The sequence below is a fragment of the Aquila chrysaetos genome, chromosome Z (assembly GCF_900496995.4).
Source record: "Aquila chrysaetos chrysaetos chromosome Z, bAquChr1.4, whole genome shotgun sequence".
NCBI lineage: Eukaryota > Metazoa > Chordata > Aves > Accipitriformes > Accipitridae > Aquila > Aquila chrysaetos.
Window position 1 is genome coordinate 54,667,149 of NC_044030.1, and position 17,306 is coordinate 54,684,454.

A 17,306-nucleotide genomic window follows, 5' to 3' on the forward strand; every position below is an offset into this window, starting at 1 on the left:
AGTGTCATCTAAACACCCATGAATACTGGGGTGGGAGACTGAAATAGGTAAGGAGTTGCTCTAGGCTTGCCATGGGGAGAGGAACTTGTTTTACTCCCAGGCCAGGTGATGGGGCCTGCAGCTTTCCAGCACAGTCTGAAATTCTGTGTAAGCCATGCCTTGCACAAGGCAAACTGGTAGGAAGTTGCTAGAGCAAGAGCAGAGCTGGGACAGCTGCTATCACCTTGTCACGACCCAGGCTGGACAGACCAGGGAGGAGTCATGGTGAATTCAGCATTCCCTCGGGGTAAATTAAGGTAAAACAAAACCAAAAGATCAGTTAAACATTTTATTCATGGCAGAACCAGCCTGAACTTGGAAGGCATTAGCAGTAGGTGGTGGGGTTTCTCATGACAGGAATTGGCATGAAATTACCTCAGTAAACCGTGTAACCTGTAGTAACTATATACATCAATTCAGGGAAGAAGGAGATCCCTCCCATTGAGTCATGAGGTTCAGAGTGGATCCCCTTGCTTTCTAGACTCCTTCTCAGAGAAGAGCCTGGGGGCAGCTAGATCCACTCCCAGTCCCAGACTTTGTCAATGTTTTTATGTCTAAATGGATGAGGTGTAGGTATTATGAAAAAAAAGAGAAAGAGAAGAGAGAGAGAAAGAAAAGAAAAGAGGAATGAGAAAGATTTTACCATTTCTGGGTCCAGCATTTGTCCAGCCAGTCTAGAGTTCCAGTCCCAGAGAGCGCATGCATGGGGCTTCAGTTTGTGTCCTTTTATCATCTTCTTGCCCCTCCTTCAGGCAGGCACTCAAATTTATTAGGCTAATTAGGTGTCATGCATGGTTTGTGCTTTCAGAACCTTTGCGAAATGGGTCAGTGGGCTTCGGGGTTGTTTGGGAAGTAACTTCTCCTTCCCTGCAGACATGACCATTGTTTGATCTTTGGCCATGCATGGTGAGCTGCCTTGCTCAGCACTTCAGAACATGGAGCTGTGAATCTTCCAGCATGCCCTCCATATTCTGTTGCTGATGTTCTGTGCTAATCTGTGTTGATCGGCTTCTTTTCACCTGTGGTTCATTGTTATGCAGGGTTTGTTGCTATTCAGAGTTCATCCTTAAGCAGAACTAGCCCCACCACAATGTTTGAGACATTGACTCTTTCTGTCTCTCACACACCTGCAGCAGTGGAAAGGATGGCAGACTTGGCATTCAGTAGGGTTGGCATAGGGCACTGCCTGGGGGTTCCAGGAGTGGTCACGTCAGGGGGAGGGCATTGAACTTGTCCACTTTCAAAGCTCCTTTTTGGAGATCCTCTTACATGAGTAGTAGCAAAGGGACCAGAGTGGCTACAGTTTGGGTCTTCATCTTCATCCAGTGACTGCTGGGTGGGAAGGCCCCAGAGACCTACAGATGCAAGCTGTCCCCAAGCCCCATTCTGCTGAGCTTACCACACTTGAACAGGAGAGAGGAGGCTTTCTGGGACAGTTCATGGGAGATCAGACAGACATGGGACTACTGATGCTTGCCTACATGAGACGGTTGTTCTTTGAGGAGGAGCTAAGCATCTCTTCCTGTTCCTAGGTCTCCCACAACAGGGAGTGCTGTCAGAGGAGTCTATTCACATATTTGTGGCTTTCAGTTCTGTTAGAGTCTTACTCTGCTTTGTCCTCTACCCTTCTCTGCTGCCCAACAAAAGTTTGTGTTATTATTTACCATTATCATTAAACTGAATTCTGGTCTGCCTTAAAACCAGCTGGGATCTAGTTAATTCAACCAGGTTGGTTCAGCTGTACCCAGCACCTTGTTAAAAGACAACACAAGTTGCCAACCAACCCACTTAATTTTGCATTCATTAAAGCTTTAGCCTCCCTCAGTGGCCACAATGAGCTCCCTGCACAAGATGGCAGATCATTTCCTCAGTCATACAGTAGGTGCAGGAAAAAGCTGCCATGCAGGCACCGATTTTGATGATATCCAAATCACACCCTGAAAATGACTGCTGCTACTTTTAAATCAAGGAGGAAAATTAGTCTGAAGAGGGGAAACAGGATAAGACAGCTTACTCCAAAAATCAGCTGTAGAAACCAAGAACAACTGACGTATGCATCTGTGCTCCTCTGGCCTCCAAGTCTTGTGCTATGAAAGCCCTACTCCTGGGTTGTGCCACTGGCTCTGTTGTGGCGTCTTGTCAGGGTAACGGTGAAATGTACTACCCACAACCGACTACGGGCTTGTGTGTTTGGAGGCTATCTTGAGGTCCAATATTTTTTGGTTTTAACATGCATTGTTCCCAGCACTGGTGTTCTCAGGCTGGGCCTTGTTCCAGGAGGTATGGCTGTAAAACTACAGATCTGTAAGTCCAGGCACATTCATTAAGATACTGCTCTGGAGAAAAGCTTCCTGAATGTCCCAAAAGGGCCTCTTCTGCATGCCCAGATGCCATCAGAAAGTGGTTTTTTGTGCATACTGATTTTTCTAACAGCACATCATAAGAGGGGAGGAGGAAGGAAAGTACACAGTGGATTGGCAGTAAGGTAGCATGTGAAGTATGAAGACTGCTGGGACAGATTACTGTCCTGAACTAAATGAACTTATGCACAGGACAGTCAGGATGTACTAAAGTACAAAGAGGCAGTATTGAAATGTGAACTGTGTTCCTTTCAAATTTTCCAACTGAAAGGAGTCCCTTCACTATCCAACCCAGAATACAAACTAGTATGTTGGAAGAAGAGGGGACGGGAGAAATTTTAGTCACCAGTGCAGTTCAAAGATAACATGATGTAACAGAATAGGCAGAGTCAATGACCTTTTTTAATGATTCTGAAAAAAATATCAAGGACAGGTAAGAGGTCTCTCTGTGGCAGAGCTATATGCAGAAAGCAATGTGAACAATGCAGTCACTGCAATGACAGTGCTTGCTGCTTCAAAACACCACATTTTCTGATTTGATTTTATAAAAGATATCCAACCCAACTTAAACATATAGAAAACAACAGAAAACTATGTTTAGCATATGCAAAATGTATTAATCCAGAAAAGATAAATGTAAGCTCTACCCTTAATTTGACATGGTTTAGTGTTTAACTCAGACAAGTGGAAAACTCTATAACTTGACACATGATAAAGAGATTAACCTTGTCATAGCTATGGTTGAAAATCAGTAGTACATAAACTTATCAAGTCACTACTGTTTTATTTTTATTTCACAGTTTTGTGTTAATTTCTGTGAAAAAGAAAATCAAGTATGGTAGACCATACTTACAAACTAACTGTTATCGCTATGAAACTGTATTTGGCATTTTTTAAAGTAGATGTTATAAGGCTATCTGGTTAGTTATTAGCTGATTGTTCACTCGTGCAAGTGAGTGGTTTAATGTGTGGGGGGTTGACCCTGACTGGATGCTAGGTGCCCACCAAAGCCACTCTATCACTCCCCCTGCTCAGCTGGACAGGGGAGAGAAAATATAATGAAAACCTTGTGGGTCAAGATTCATCACACGTTGTCACTACTGCTCCTTCCTCCTCAGGGGGAGGACTCCTCACTCTTCCCCTCCTCCAGTGTGGGGTCCCTCCCATGAGTGAGTGTCCTCCATGAAATTCTCCAATGTGAGTCCTTCCCACAGGCTGCAGTTCTTCACAAACTGCTCCAGCGTGGGTCCATTCCGCGGGCTGCAGTCCTTCAGGCACAGACTGCTCCAGTGTGGGTCCCCTGCAGGGTCACAAGTACTGCCAGAAAACCTGCTCCAGCATGGGCTCCTCTCTCCACAGGTCCTGCCAGGAGCCTGCTCCAGTGTGGGCTTTCCACAGGGTCACAGCCTGCTTCAAGTACATCCACCTGCTCCGACGTGGGGTCCTCCATGGGCTGCAGGTGGATATCTGCTCCACCGTGGACCTCCATGGGCTGCAGGGGGACAGCCTGCCTCACCATGGTCTTCACCACGGGCTGCAGGGAAATCTCTGCTCTGGTGCCTGGAGCACCTCCTCCCCCTCCTTCTTCACTGACCTGGGTGTCTGTAGAGTTGTTTCTCTCACATATTCACACTCCTCTCTCTGGCTGCAGTTGCTGTTGTGCAGCAGTTTTTTCCCCTTCTTAAATACGTTATCCCAGAGGCACTACCACAGACACTGATGGGCTTGGCCTTGGACAGCGGTGGGTCTATCTTGGAGGTGGCTGGCATTGGCTCTATGGGATATGGGGGAATCTTCTAGCAGCTTCTCACAGAAGTCATCCCTGTAGCTCCCCACTACCAAAACCTTGCCATGCAAACCCAATATATAATGTTTAAGAGATAGAGAGTACATGTGCAATACAATTTCACTTTTTATAAAAATCTTCTAACAGCTCTAAGCGAACACTCAACTTGTTCTTTCACTGATCTTCCAGTTTATTGTCTAAAATCATTATGTGTGATGTGATTTAGCTGTGCCATATCACTTAAAAATATACAGATATTAATGTTCTGTCATTTTTATCTACAGTGTAACAAACTTACTAGTATCTATCTAATGCCCTTAATTTCACTGAAGTTCGGTGAGGACTAAAATATTCCACACTTTGCAAGATTTTTCCTGTTGTAAATACTCATCATACTCTAGGTCTCTGGAATTTAAACAAGATGATTTTCTGTACATCTTAAAGTACTACCCTGCAGACCTTTGCAATTAGTATAACACTTCTTATTGTGAGGAATCTTTGTTGATTTCCACATGGTTCTTCATAATAGTAAATGCTTACAAAATTGAGCCTGCTTCATCTTGTTTCATCTTGAACAATGACGACATGCTGCAGAAAATCTGGTTAGGTAACAGCAGCAACACATGTAATATGAAATACTAGTCAAACTGCTTAAAGTCAGTAAATGTAAGGAAAAAAGTGACAAATTTCCAGGAATAACCACCTAATACTGCTATGGCAGGGAAACTAGTAGCCTAAACAGTACCTGCAGCTAAACTGAAGAAGCTGTGTAGGAATATGATGCCAGCTGGCAGATGGAAACTCATGAAGAACAGTGTAAGCAGCTCTCTAGCAGGTACAACATTAACCATAACTCATGCCAAGAAAGATCAATGGCAGGTATGTAACATGTGACTAATACCAGTGAGCCTTTGAAGGAAGGTAGTCAAGAGGAATCTGAATTTCACCTGAAGTTAGAGGCAGCAGGAAACAGAGAACTGGGGAGGTGGGGATAGGGGGGGCATGAGGGAATTCAGAGCAAATCAAGATGCAGGTTTTACGGTACAGGACTGTTATCTGTTACAAGGATGCTACAAGGATTGTCCTTATTTTATATTTCATTCCACTAAAGGAGGGATAATATACTTACATCTTTTCTTATATCACATCAGCTATATGTAATGCTTAAAAGCAAGGAGAAAAAGGCATGTGAATTTTTCACTCTTCCTTTCACATATTTATTCCTCATATTAAACAAATACTGTTGTTTATAATTAAACAAACAGGCTGAAGTATGGAAATGATAAGTCAGAAAATATTTATTGCAAACCTATCATGGCTTTTAATGTTAAAATTCAGCAGTGTACACAAGTGAAGAGCAGGGCATAAACCTCTTGTCAGCGGTGTTAAAATACTACCTCTATGTTCAGCTTGCTTGTCAGTACCAGAACAACAGTCCAAGCATGGCAGTGCCTAAATCTGGCATGTGCATATTTGTATCCATTGCATTTTTTATTGTTTTATATTTAATGTGATATACCTTTGTTCCTAAAATTATAGCAAAGTACTTGTATACCGATACAAGAACATTAACAGCGAGGCTCCATTTAGTGTGGTTTAAACATAAACACACTGTTAGCTATGTTAAATATGGGTTTGGAGGCAAACATGAAAGTTCAGTATTAAGAAGAGTATTCTCACATGGCTTTGTTCTCACTCAGGATAGAACATTTTGTAAATGTTACTAAGTCTCTTCCCTTGTGTAAGTCTAATGATTGCATATGTGTAGCTCTTTATCTCTTTTGCAAATAAATCTTTACTGGAGAAATAGAAAATGCAAAAACCATCTGGGCATCATTGACCCACTCTTCTCAAATCTGGCAGACAGTTGTACAGCATACAGTTTATTTATTACAGTGTATATATTCCACTATCCTGATACCTTAGAAAAAATATTCAGGGGAACTCTGTGTTTTTTCAGTGTGTCAGTACAGAATTTTCATTAGAATTGTACTCCTGAATGAGCTGTTTTGTCCAAGTATGAGTTTTTCATCTTTAGATTTTCAAAACCTCAGAAACAATTTTCAACAATAAAGGTGTTTGGTATTAGAAGCTTGAGACTGGCGACAGCTGAAAAATGAATACTTAATACCCTACCTAATCAGTCATTTGTTCTGGGAGGAAATACTATTAAATTAGTATTAGATGAAAATATTTGGATTTAGCTTAAATGCATACTAGCTTCTCTATTTGCTGGATGACCTGAGAGAAGTAGAAAGATAATTTTGTTATATTCACATCTCCCCTATTGTCTAACGAGATGCTTTAGTTCCCTAGGTTAGAAGTATATTTAGACAAAATTGCTGATTCTAACTTCCTATTCAACACTGGATGAAATAATGACAGTGTTTAAAAAAAAAAAAAAAATCTATATCAAAGTATATTCTACTGGATTTGTTCACTTGGGGGGAACTTAAAAATAGTCCCAAACCCCAAAATATTTCAAACTCTCTGAATATTCTTTTTGTTTGAATGAAAACAAAAGGGAACTCTGAAAATACATTAAATCATTTTAAAATAGTACAGCTTGTGAAAAAAAACACACTACACATAAAATTACTATAAGAAATAAACCATAATTGCCTCTAGACCAAGACAACCATATTTGCTTGCCTGTGATTATCACCATTGTTGGTTCACTGTCAAAAATATACGTCAAGCAGACATGCCATAAGACTCTGGGACAGATTTTCATTTATGTCCTGACTGTTTTAAACATTCTGCTTTTGGGAAGGAAATCAGTTCTGGCCATAACAGTGAGCAGAAAATTCCACTGAGGTGGAGGGAGGCTGAGGCAAATGAATCTGGCTTCTGCACAGTGCAATGAGAAATGGTGGGCCTCTGCTCAATACTAAATCCAGGAATGTTCTCAGATCGGTTTAATTCATACTGATACTTGTCTTATTCAAGTTCTGTCTGGTATAACTCTTGTTCATAGAATAAGTTAACCTAAATGTTGAAATATTCTGGTAATATCTTTGTACCTGAAGATAGAATAGAGTCAAGCTAGGACTTTCTTGTCCTGCTGCAGGACAAAAAGCTTATCCTAGATTGTCAGTACTGCTGCTTTCACAACAATTTTTATAATGAGAACTGGTTTATTGTCTGCAAGGAGCAATGAATTAGGACTTAGGTTTCTTGGAAATATGGGCCACTCATAATTAATTTATTAATTTTAAGAATTAAGAAAAAGCGTAACTCAGCGATGAGGAGCACAATTGGTACAGACATACTAGCTCTGGATAGCATGAATTTCAATTCTCTGAGCTGACCTGAAAACTTAAACCAGTACTCCACTGAAATGTTTTCTGGGTATATCTGTTTCTTCTATGTATTTAATCCTCTCTCCCTGATCATTATGCAAAATGTCTTGTTTTGTGTCAAGGTAAATTCTGATTTGGCCTGATGATATTCTCTGATGATGTTGTGAGAGCCACAAAAGACTATAGCTATAACTGACAGATTGACCAAAAAAAGAAATTCAATAAACTAAGAATGAATCTGACATAAATGTATTTTTACTTTACAGTTAGAAATTATTAAGAACAGCAATTTTAGTCACATTTTATCTATTGTAATCTAAAGGATCATTAAAAGAGAGTGTTTTCACTTTGCTAACAGAAGTTGCTCTCACACAGGATTCTTCCTAAGAGGAGTAAAATAGTGTGAAACCAGCCAGAAGGAAGTTGTAAGAGATTAGAAGAAAATGTTTTCATCTACAGAGTTTTTTATATTAGTAGCTCCATTGGTTTTACAGCAAAAAAACTTCAATACATGACTTTTTTTTATAATATGCAAATTAAGGCCATAAGGAGGTTAATACTCCTGGAGCACAGGTTTCAAAGCAGTAATACTTCAGCTGGTTTTCATTCTTATTTGACAAGAGATACTCATAAACCACATCTGTGTGAGGAGCACCTGAGGAACAATATTGTCTATAGTCATTGTCAAAATGCAACCCATGTCAGGATTGCAAATTCTGATAGTCCTGCATTTTTGATCATTAAATCTTAGCTATCTTTTATAACTTGTGGGAAGGCTGGAAATCCTGTAGTCTTATTCTCCATTGCTTTGCACACAGCACAGTTGCAAGCATCCTGTGTAGAAGAGGTAGAATTCTGTCCTCCACAGTCAAAGCTTGAATGTGTTCTGACCTGGCTTAAACTTTAGCAAGGACACTCTCGTGCAACTTGCATAATAATAAATTGTTGGCCTTTTCGATGTTACTGTTGCACAGTTAAAAATAACCACACAAAAAATACAATAAAAGTAAAAATATGTTAGGTCTGTCCTTCATCCAAGAAGAAAACATTCCTGAGTAGCTGTATCAAGACAAAAGAGAAAACAGTGCTTTTACTGCAAGATATCATTTAACTGAAGGCATGAATGCAAGACGAGAGAGATCTTCAGCTTCCCTATGCGTACTTGAACAACAGCTAAATTTACAAGATGTGATTCCATAGTGGACACAAAGTTTAGACTTTCAGAATAGACTTTGGTCGAAGGTGAGACAGAGGATGCTGCATATTATCTTGAGGATACACATCCAGTGGGTGATTTTCAGCACAAATTCATACAGGAAAGGGAATGTTTTATTCCCATAGGTAGCTATCTGAATGTCAGAGGACTCACAAGGGACAGTGATGACACTGAGAAAAGCAAATAGATCCTGCTTATCAGCCTAAGAGAGAAAAAGAATTCACCATTCCAAACCAGGAAATCTTTGGAAGAATGTCACATGTCTTCTCCCTTGTGAGAGGTTTTAATAGTTGCTCTCATAATCTCCCAGCAAATGAAAGAGAGTAAATAAGTTTAGGACTGCCTCCTAAGGCCTTCTGGAGAAAATATGGCATATGGGCATCCTGAGATCTGGCCACAGACCACACTCCCCTGAAAGACCTAGGCAGCATTTCAATCTCCAGGGCAGCCCACTGAGCTGGCGGAGAGCTCTGCACTGAAATTCTTAGATAGACCTTGCAGAATGCGTCCTTTTAAAAAATCTGTTCTCTGTTTCATTTGAGATCCAACATGGTAACAACTGACTCACTCATTATTTCAGGGAATCTAGCCAGGAAGTTTAATTAATCCAATTCCCTTAGGGAACAATAATGGAATGTTTCTTATCCCTTGAAACATTGTATTAAATATATAGCCTATGCAAGCTAATAAAATGAGCTAGCCAGCCTGGAATGAATTCTTGTTAAACTAGAAAGATACATAGTGCTTAAAAAGCAAAAGAAAAATTATTCTTTTTAAAAAGTGATGAAATGAAGCAAAATGCGTTAAATTAAATTAAATTAAATGTATGAAATCAGATCATACAATATTCCAGATCCTCAACCATTTCCTAATTGAATGTGATGTGCCGTTTTCCTGTTGGTCTATTTTCCTAAAAGGGAAAAGCATATAGTGTTACAGAGTTTAGAGTATTACATGCTCCCAGCTCCTCCCCAACGTTTGACTTCTGTACACACAGAAAAGTTGAAGTGTAGACTGAATTTCTGTTCTGCTGATGACAAGGAAAACTACTTCCTCCACTTAAGCTCCCTGCTTCTTTACTAACATCAATCCTAATGTTCTTTTTTGATGCCTCTGGTGTTACCTTCTGTTCTCCTTAGCAACTTTGTTCATTTCTTGCCATACAGTGTCATGAACGTCTAGAATCTTCAATTCCTCTTCCTGGATTTCATGGAAAGTAACACAGTTAATCATACCTTTCCAGGTGTGTTTCTCCATAGCTGTTAACAAAAAACTTTCTACTTTCAAGAATACCATCCGCCTTTAGTTATTTCTTCGTAAGCCTTCTTCAGAGGGAAACACTTGAGACATTGTAGCACCTGCAAGGTTGTTGTCTTATCCATATTATTCCCAGGGACCAGCAAGGGTAGGCACAGCATTGCAAAGGAAGGCGAGATGAGGGATGGGGCAGGAAACAGAGATGCCCTGTGCCTGCCCAGGGCCAGCCCAGCAGGTCTCTGACAGTGGACAGGGTCACCAGGAGCCCAGCACGACCAGGCATGTCCACAGTGATGAGGCAGTTACAAGCCCCAGCTGGGAGGTCGAGTCCCCATATCAGCATCCAGGTCCTGGCAATCATAACCGAGAATCCTATTCGAATGGGATTTCCTCTGGATTTTGTTATTTCAGTACATTTTGTCAGGAACTGATTCTGCATTTTGAGTCAGATGGAAAAAAAGATGAAGCAAGAAAATTTCCTTTGGTATGGGATTTGAATGGTGGGGCTGTTATCCTTTGTCTCATGCTGTCTGGCTCAAGTCCTGTATATGTATGTGTGTTAACTGAATGGAAATATTCTTTGTTTAAAAGATCACTTTTATTCAAAAATTCTAAAAAAAAAATGTTGACTTATTTACAGGAGATCCTTAAAAGAACATTAGAAAGCAAACTCAAGAAGTTTCAAAAATAAATAAAATAGACACAAAATAGGGCTGTGGTGGAAAGGTTAAAGGCAGTTTTCTGAGGTCATTGAGACATTCAATGTTCCATGTGGTTTCACTCACAGCAGTATTAGAGGCTACAGACAAATGTTTGGAGTGGTTTAGCATGACTTCTTGCTTTCATTCTGTGTAATCCATTTCCTAAACTTTTATACCACTGGAGAAGCCCAAATATAGTAACTGACTTTCTTTTTCCTATTTCTCACTTTACTTACAGAGGGTGGTAACAAAGTCATCTGAGTTGGAAACATTTGCTTCTCACACTAGTTTTTTCTAGTCAGCTATCTAGTTTTCCAGTGTTGTGGTTCAACCCCAGCTGGCAACTGAGCACTACGCAGCTGCTCACTCACCTCCCCCACAGTGGGATGAGGGAGAGAATCAGGAGGGTAAAAGTGAGAAAACTCCTGGGCTGAGATAAAGACAGTTTAATAGGTAACGGAAAAGCTGCGCATACAAGCAAAGCAAAACAAGGAATCCATTCACTTCTTCCCATCAGCAGGCAGGTGTTCAGCCATCTCCAGGAAAGCAGGGCTCCATCACATGCGACGGTTACTTGGGAAGACAAAAGGCATCACTCCAAACACCCCCCCTTTCCTTCTTCTTCCCCTAGCTTTATATGCTGAACATGATGTCATATGGTGTGGAATATCCCCGTGGTCAGTTGGGATCAGCTGTCCCAGCTGTGTCTCCCCCCAATTTCTTGTGCACCCCCAGCCTCCCTGCTGGTGGGGTGGGGTGAGAAGCAGAAAAGGCCTTCACTCTGTGTAAGCACTACTCAGCAGTAACAAAAATATATTTCTGTATTATCAACATTGTTTTTAGCACAAATCCAAAACATATCCCTATACTAGTTACTATGAAGAAAATTAACTCTATCACAGCCAAAACCGGAACATTTGGTCTTCCGATTTGCTTAATCCCTTTCAATGTATTTCTGAACTTTTCTGAAGTTGTTGGATCTCAATATTGTTTATGATTTAAGAGTAAGCTATTGTCCTTTTCTGGCAATGAAAACTGGCCATCTTAAAACAAAGCGATTTGGACTAACAGAAAAATGAATTAACTTTCACTTCACTTTCCTCTGTCTCAAATGGATCACATTTTTTTTTCCTTTTTCTTTTTTTTTTTTGTAATTACTCTGAGAAAATTGAGATATTTTTGTTCTCTGATGGTGGCAGTAATCAGTAAAAAAACAATTAGGACTGACTACAGTTACGTATTTACACAGAGTTGTCAGTTTCAGAGTTCCTAAAATATGTATTCCTGACCTTAAGCTCTCCAGACAAGTATCTAGAGTTTCTAAGTTTTATTCACATTTAGGGAATCTAGGCCAAGATGTTTCAAATTTGGGTTTTATCTTATTCTTTAGAGTAGAATTAAACTTATTCCATGAGAAACTGGAAGAAAAACAGAATAAAGTTTCCCGAAGAGGCAACATGACAAGTCTCTGATCACTAGGACTAGAGCACTTTCAGCCATCTGAGGAGACGCAAAACTTGAGAGAAGGGAAGACACAGCCTCGATTAGTTCTCATAGCATAGAATCATAGAATCATAGAATGGTTTGGGTTGGAAGGGACCTTAAAGATCATCTAGTTCCAACCCCCCCTGCCATGGGCACGGACACCTTCCACTAGACCAGGTCATTCAAATCCCCATCCAACCTGGCCTGGAACACTTCCAGGGATGGGGCATCCACAGCGCCTCTGGGCAACCTGTTGGAGTGCTTCAGCACCCTCACAGTGAAGAACTTCTTCCTTACATCTAATCTAAATCTACCCTCTTTCCGTTTGAAGCCATTATCCCTTCTCCTATCACTACCTAAGAAGTCTTTCTCTGGCTTTCTTGTAGGCCCCCTTTAGGTCCTGGAAGGCTGCTATAAGAGCCTTCTCTTCTCCAGGCTGAACAGCTCCAACTCTCTCAGCCTGTCTTCGCAGGAGAGGTGCTCCAGACCTCTAACCATCTTTGTGGCCCTCCCCTGGACTTGCTCGAGCAGTTCCCTGTCTTTCTTATGTTGGGGGCCCCAGAGCTGACCACAGTACTCCAGGTGGGATCTCACGAGAGCAGAGTGGCAGAAGCACCTCGCTCGACCTGCTAGCCACACTTCTTTTGATGCAGCCCAGAATGCAATTGGCTTTCTGGGCTGTGAGTGCACATTGCTGGCTCATATTCAGTTTTTCATCCATTAATACCCCTGAGTCCTCCTCCACAGGGCTGCTCTCGATTCACTCATTGCCCAGCCTGTATGTGTGCTTGAGATTGCCCCGACCCATGTGCAGGACCTTGCACTTGGCCTTGTTGAACTTCACGAGGTTCTCACAAGCCCACCTCCCAAGACTGTCAAGGTCCGCCCTGGATGACATCCCTTCCCTCCAGCGTGTCAACCGCACCACACAGCTTGGTGTCGTCAGCAAACTGGCTGAGGGTGCACTCAATCCCACTGTCCATGTCACTGCCAAAGATGTTAAACAGCGCCGGTCCCAATACCGACCCCTGCGGAATGCCACTCTTCACTGCTCTCTACTTGGACATCAAGCCGTTGACCACAACTCTTTGAGTGTAAGCATCCAGCCAATTCCTTATCCACCAAGTGGTCCATCTGTCAAATCCATGTCTCACCAGTTTAGAGACCAGGATGCTGTGCAGGGCAGTTTCAAACGCTTTATACAACTCCAGGTAGATGAAGACCATTGCTCTTTCTTTATCCACCAATGCTGCAACCCCAGCGTAGAAGGCCACCAGATTTGTCAGGCACAATTTGCCCTTAGTGAAGCCACATTGGTTGTCACCAATCACCTCCTTATTTTCCATGTGCCTTAGCACAGTTTCCAGGAGGATCTGCTCCATGATCTTCCCGGGCACCAAGGTGAGACTGACTGGCCTGTAGTTCACCGGGTCTTCCTTTTTTCCCTTTTTAAAAATAGGGGTTACGTTTCACCTTTTCCAGGCAGTGGGAACTTCCCCAGACTGCCACGACTTCTCAAACATGACAGATAGTGGCTTAGCCACTTCATCTGCCAGTTCCCCTAGGACCCGTGGATGCATCTCATCAGGCCCCATGGACTTGTGCACCTTCAGGTTCCTTAGATGGTCTCAAACCTGATCTTCTCCTACAGTGGGCAGCTCTTCATTCTCCCAGTCCCTGCCTTTGCCATCTGCAATTTGGGCAGTGTGGCTGGAGCACTTGCTGGTGAAGACTGAAGCAAAAAAGTCATTGAGTACCTCAGCCTTCTCCATGCCTCGGGTAACCAGGTCTCCCACTCCTTCCGGAGAGGGCCCACATTTTCCCTAGTCTTTCTTTTATCACCAACACACCCATAGAAGCTTTTCTTGTTGGTCTTGATGTCCCTTGCCAGATTTAATTCTATCAGGGCTTTAGCTTTCCTAACCTGATCCCTGGCAGCTCGGACAGTTTCTCTGTATTCCTCCCAAGCTACCTGTCCTTGTTTCCACCCTCTGTAGGCTTCTTTTTTGTGCTTGAGTTTGTCCAGGAGCTCCTTGTTCATCCACAAGGGCCTCGTGGCATTTTTGCCTGACTTCCTCTTTGTTGGGATGCATCCCTCCTGAGCTTGGAGGGGGTGATCCTTAAATATTAACCAGCTTTCTTGGGCCCCTCTTCCCTCCAGGGCTGTATCCCATGGTACTCTACCAAGCAGATCCCTGAAGAGGCCAAAGTCCGATCTCCTGAAGTCCAGGGCAGCGAGCTTGCTGTGTGCCCTCCTTGCTGCCCTAAGGGTCTTGGACTCCACCTTTTCATGGTCACTGTAGCCAAGGCTGCCCTTGAGCTTCACATTCCCCACCAGCCCCTCCTTGTTGGTGAGAACAAGGTCCATCATAGCACCTCTCCTCATTGGCTCCTCTGTCACTTGGAGAAGGAAATTGTCATCAACACATTCCAGGAACCTCCTGTGTCTGCCCTGCTGTGTTGTCCCTCCAACAGATATCAGGGTGGTTGAGGTCCCCCATGAGGACCAGGGCTTGTGAACATGAGGCTGCTCCTATCTGTCTATAGACGGCCCCATCTGCTCAATCTTCCTGGTCAAGTGGTCAGCAAGCGGACCCCCACTATAATGTCACCGGTCCCTGCCCTTCCTTTAATCCTGACCCATTAGGCTCTTGGTCAGCTCCTCATCCATCCCCAGGCAGAGATCCATGGACTCCAGCTGGTCATTGCCATAGAGGGCAGCACCCCCTCCTTGTCCTCCCTGTCCCTCCTTCCTAAAAGCCAGTATCCTTCCATTCCAACACTCCAGTCATAGAAGCCATCCCACCACATCTCCGTTATGCCAATAAGATCATAGCCCTTCAGTGCTGTCTTTACTTTTCCTCCTTTATTAAAGCAGACTTGGTTGCTTCCTTCTAACATAGGCATTTTTTTTCTTAATTTGAGAAATTACTTATAAAGTCAACTTATAGAATATTATTTTGCTCCATTTTCGAAGGGTGGTAGAGTGTCTACTAGAAGGCCAGAAAAGGAAAAGTGTTCTCCAGGACAGTTCTTGAAGGAAGGAAAAGGGAGCAACGGCTGACCATTATGTCACTTTTGTATGACTGCTTCGTAGATAGTAGCCTCTATCCACTTTTTTGCAAAATCTCTTGTAAAAGGTTCTTGATTAACTAAATGAATGGAGGAGGGGTAATAGCTGTGCCTTGTATCCTCTTAGACCTTTTCTAAAAGGTAGCAGGGAATGAAAATTTGACTTTTACACAATCCTTTCCATGATATGCAGCGTCATGCAGTGGAGTGTATTTATTTTTTGCTAAGCAGAGTTTTTCTGTTACCTTTTGGTCTGGAGTACACAGTATATGAACAGTAGTTTCTAGAGAAAGCAATACTAACCAGAAGTGACAACCTTCTGCTGTCCCACGCCAACACAAATTGTGCACTTTCATAGCACTGTGGAAATGAAAGCATATCACTGTTACAACAACACATGTTACTAAGGGTAAATTTCCAAGGCACCTGTCTGAACCCAGTGTTTCTTAGTACTCCTTGCTTTTTCTCATGAATTCTAGTGCCAAAATTGAGGAGCTGCAGAGTTGTAGTCATATTTGGGAGCAGATGGCCAAACCTACTGCTGAGTCCAAGTAGGCTGGTGGGCATAGTTATCTGATGTGTTTAGAGATACGACAGCAAGCCAAGCATCTCTCTTTACTCACCACCTAGGGATACACTCTCAAGTAAAGAGAGATTCCCCTCTGAGTAGACTAGTTGCCAGATTTGAAAACATTTGCTGAACGTTTGCTGAATTGTATTTGTCCCTAGCAATAATACTTTTTAATAGCCTCATTTTCACAGCTACTTTTTAAAGTGCATTCCTAAAAAGATGCTAAGTGTAAATATGTAAGCTTCATATCAACATCATGCTGTATTTTGAATATTTCACAAGTTTTGCCTAAGAAGAGACACTGTGACTCCTGTTCCATGACATAATTGGACATCTGCTTGCTAGGCCAGCTGACTCAATTAATTCTAAAGGTGGTTCATTGTAGGGAAGAGGAAACTACCATTGTCAATTTCCTGATGAACTTATCCAAGTGGGTATTCCCAATTGCTGTCTAACATAAAGCCAAAATAAAATTTCATTTTCTAAAACATCATTCATTATTTTTTGCAATGCTTTCCAGAATATAGATATTATCATCTACAGATCTATTTAATTCAGACCAGAAAAGCAGTGTGTTTGATCTCAACTTGTGGATGCCTTAGTGACTTGCCTAGTCAACAAGTTCATAATTGGTGTTTACCTAATGCTAGCCATAGAAACTGTGCGCCACAAAATAGTAAACCTTGCTTCCATTATGCAACATGCAATTCTAGTAGTACTTCTGCTGTTCTTCAAATCCGGACATACTTATTCTGAAAGACGTAACTCAGCACTACAGAGATGAGTCTTGATATGTGATTATCACTCTGTAAATGCTCCCTGAAAATATACTACCTTTGAGGAAATGGTGGTATCAATTAATCAGCCTTTGTGCAGCTCAGAAGGAACTTAACTATGAAAAAGTTTCTTAAGACTTTACAATCAAATTTGAGTATGAGTATTTTCAGAGAGCTTAGGACTGAAATGCTTTGTTTTAAAAATAGCTTTATCTAAGACTGTTTGTTTAAGGTAAGATCAGGCCACAGTTGGAAGTGAAAGAATCAGTTAAATGGATTTCAGCTACTGTTTAGACGTTCATCCACAATACATAGAAAAACTATTGATTTACTGTGCAATTAGAATTAGAATTAGACAAGGAATTATGATCAACCTAAGGAGTCAGGTAAGTATACCCCCCCCCCTTGCAGGACAGCAAGGAGCACTTGCAGGAAGCACATGTGAGAAGGCTAATTACTTAGCACAGGACAATCTCTTGATCCATGCAACTTCTAGTGATACCCTTATAACACAGACCAGTGAAAATTAGTTTAAGTTCATGAAACAAGTAGGTGCTTGTGAAAGTTAGAAAGTTATTCTAGGTGCAGCTTTTCTGAAGCAAAAATCATTGTGAATATGCAAGAGCTTACCTTGGCTTTCATCCCAGCCTCACCACACATGACAAAACTGTGTGGAAAAGTATATAGTAGTCTTCAGTACTGAGTCACACACTATGGATTTGCTTTTATTGTGGTCTACCA

The 17,306-nt window shown here is 41.8% G+C and overlaps 1 protein-coding gene across 25 annotated transcripts in view; it reads left to right on the top strand.

Moving 5' to 3' along the window:
- Nucleotides 1–17,306, top strand: part of PTPRD (protein tyrosine phosphatase receptor type D) — a 1,286,084-nt gene that overhangs the window by 764,156 nt on the left and 504,622 nt on the right. The gene's annotated exons all lie outside the window — the stretch shown is intronic.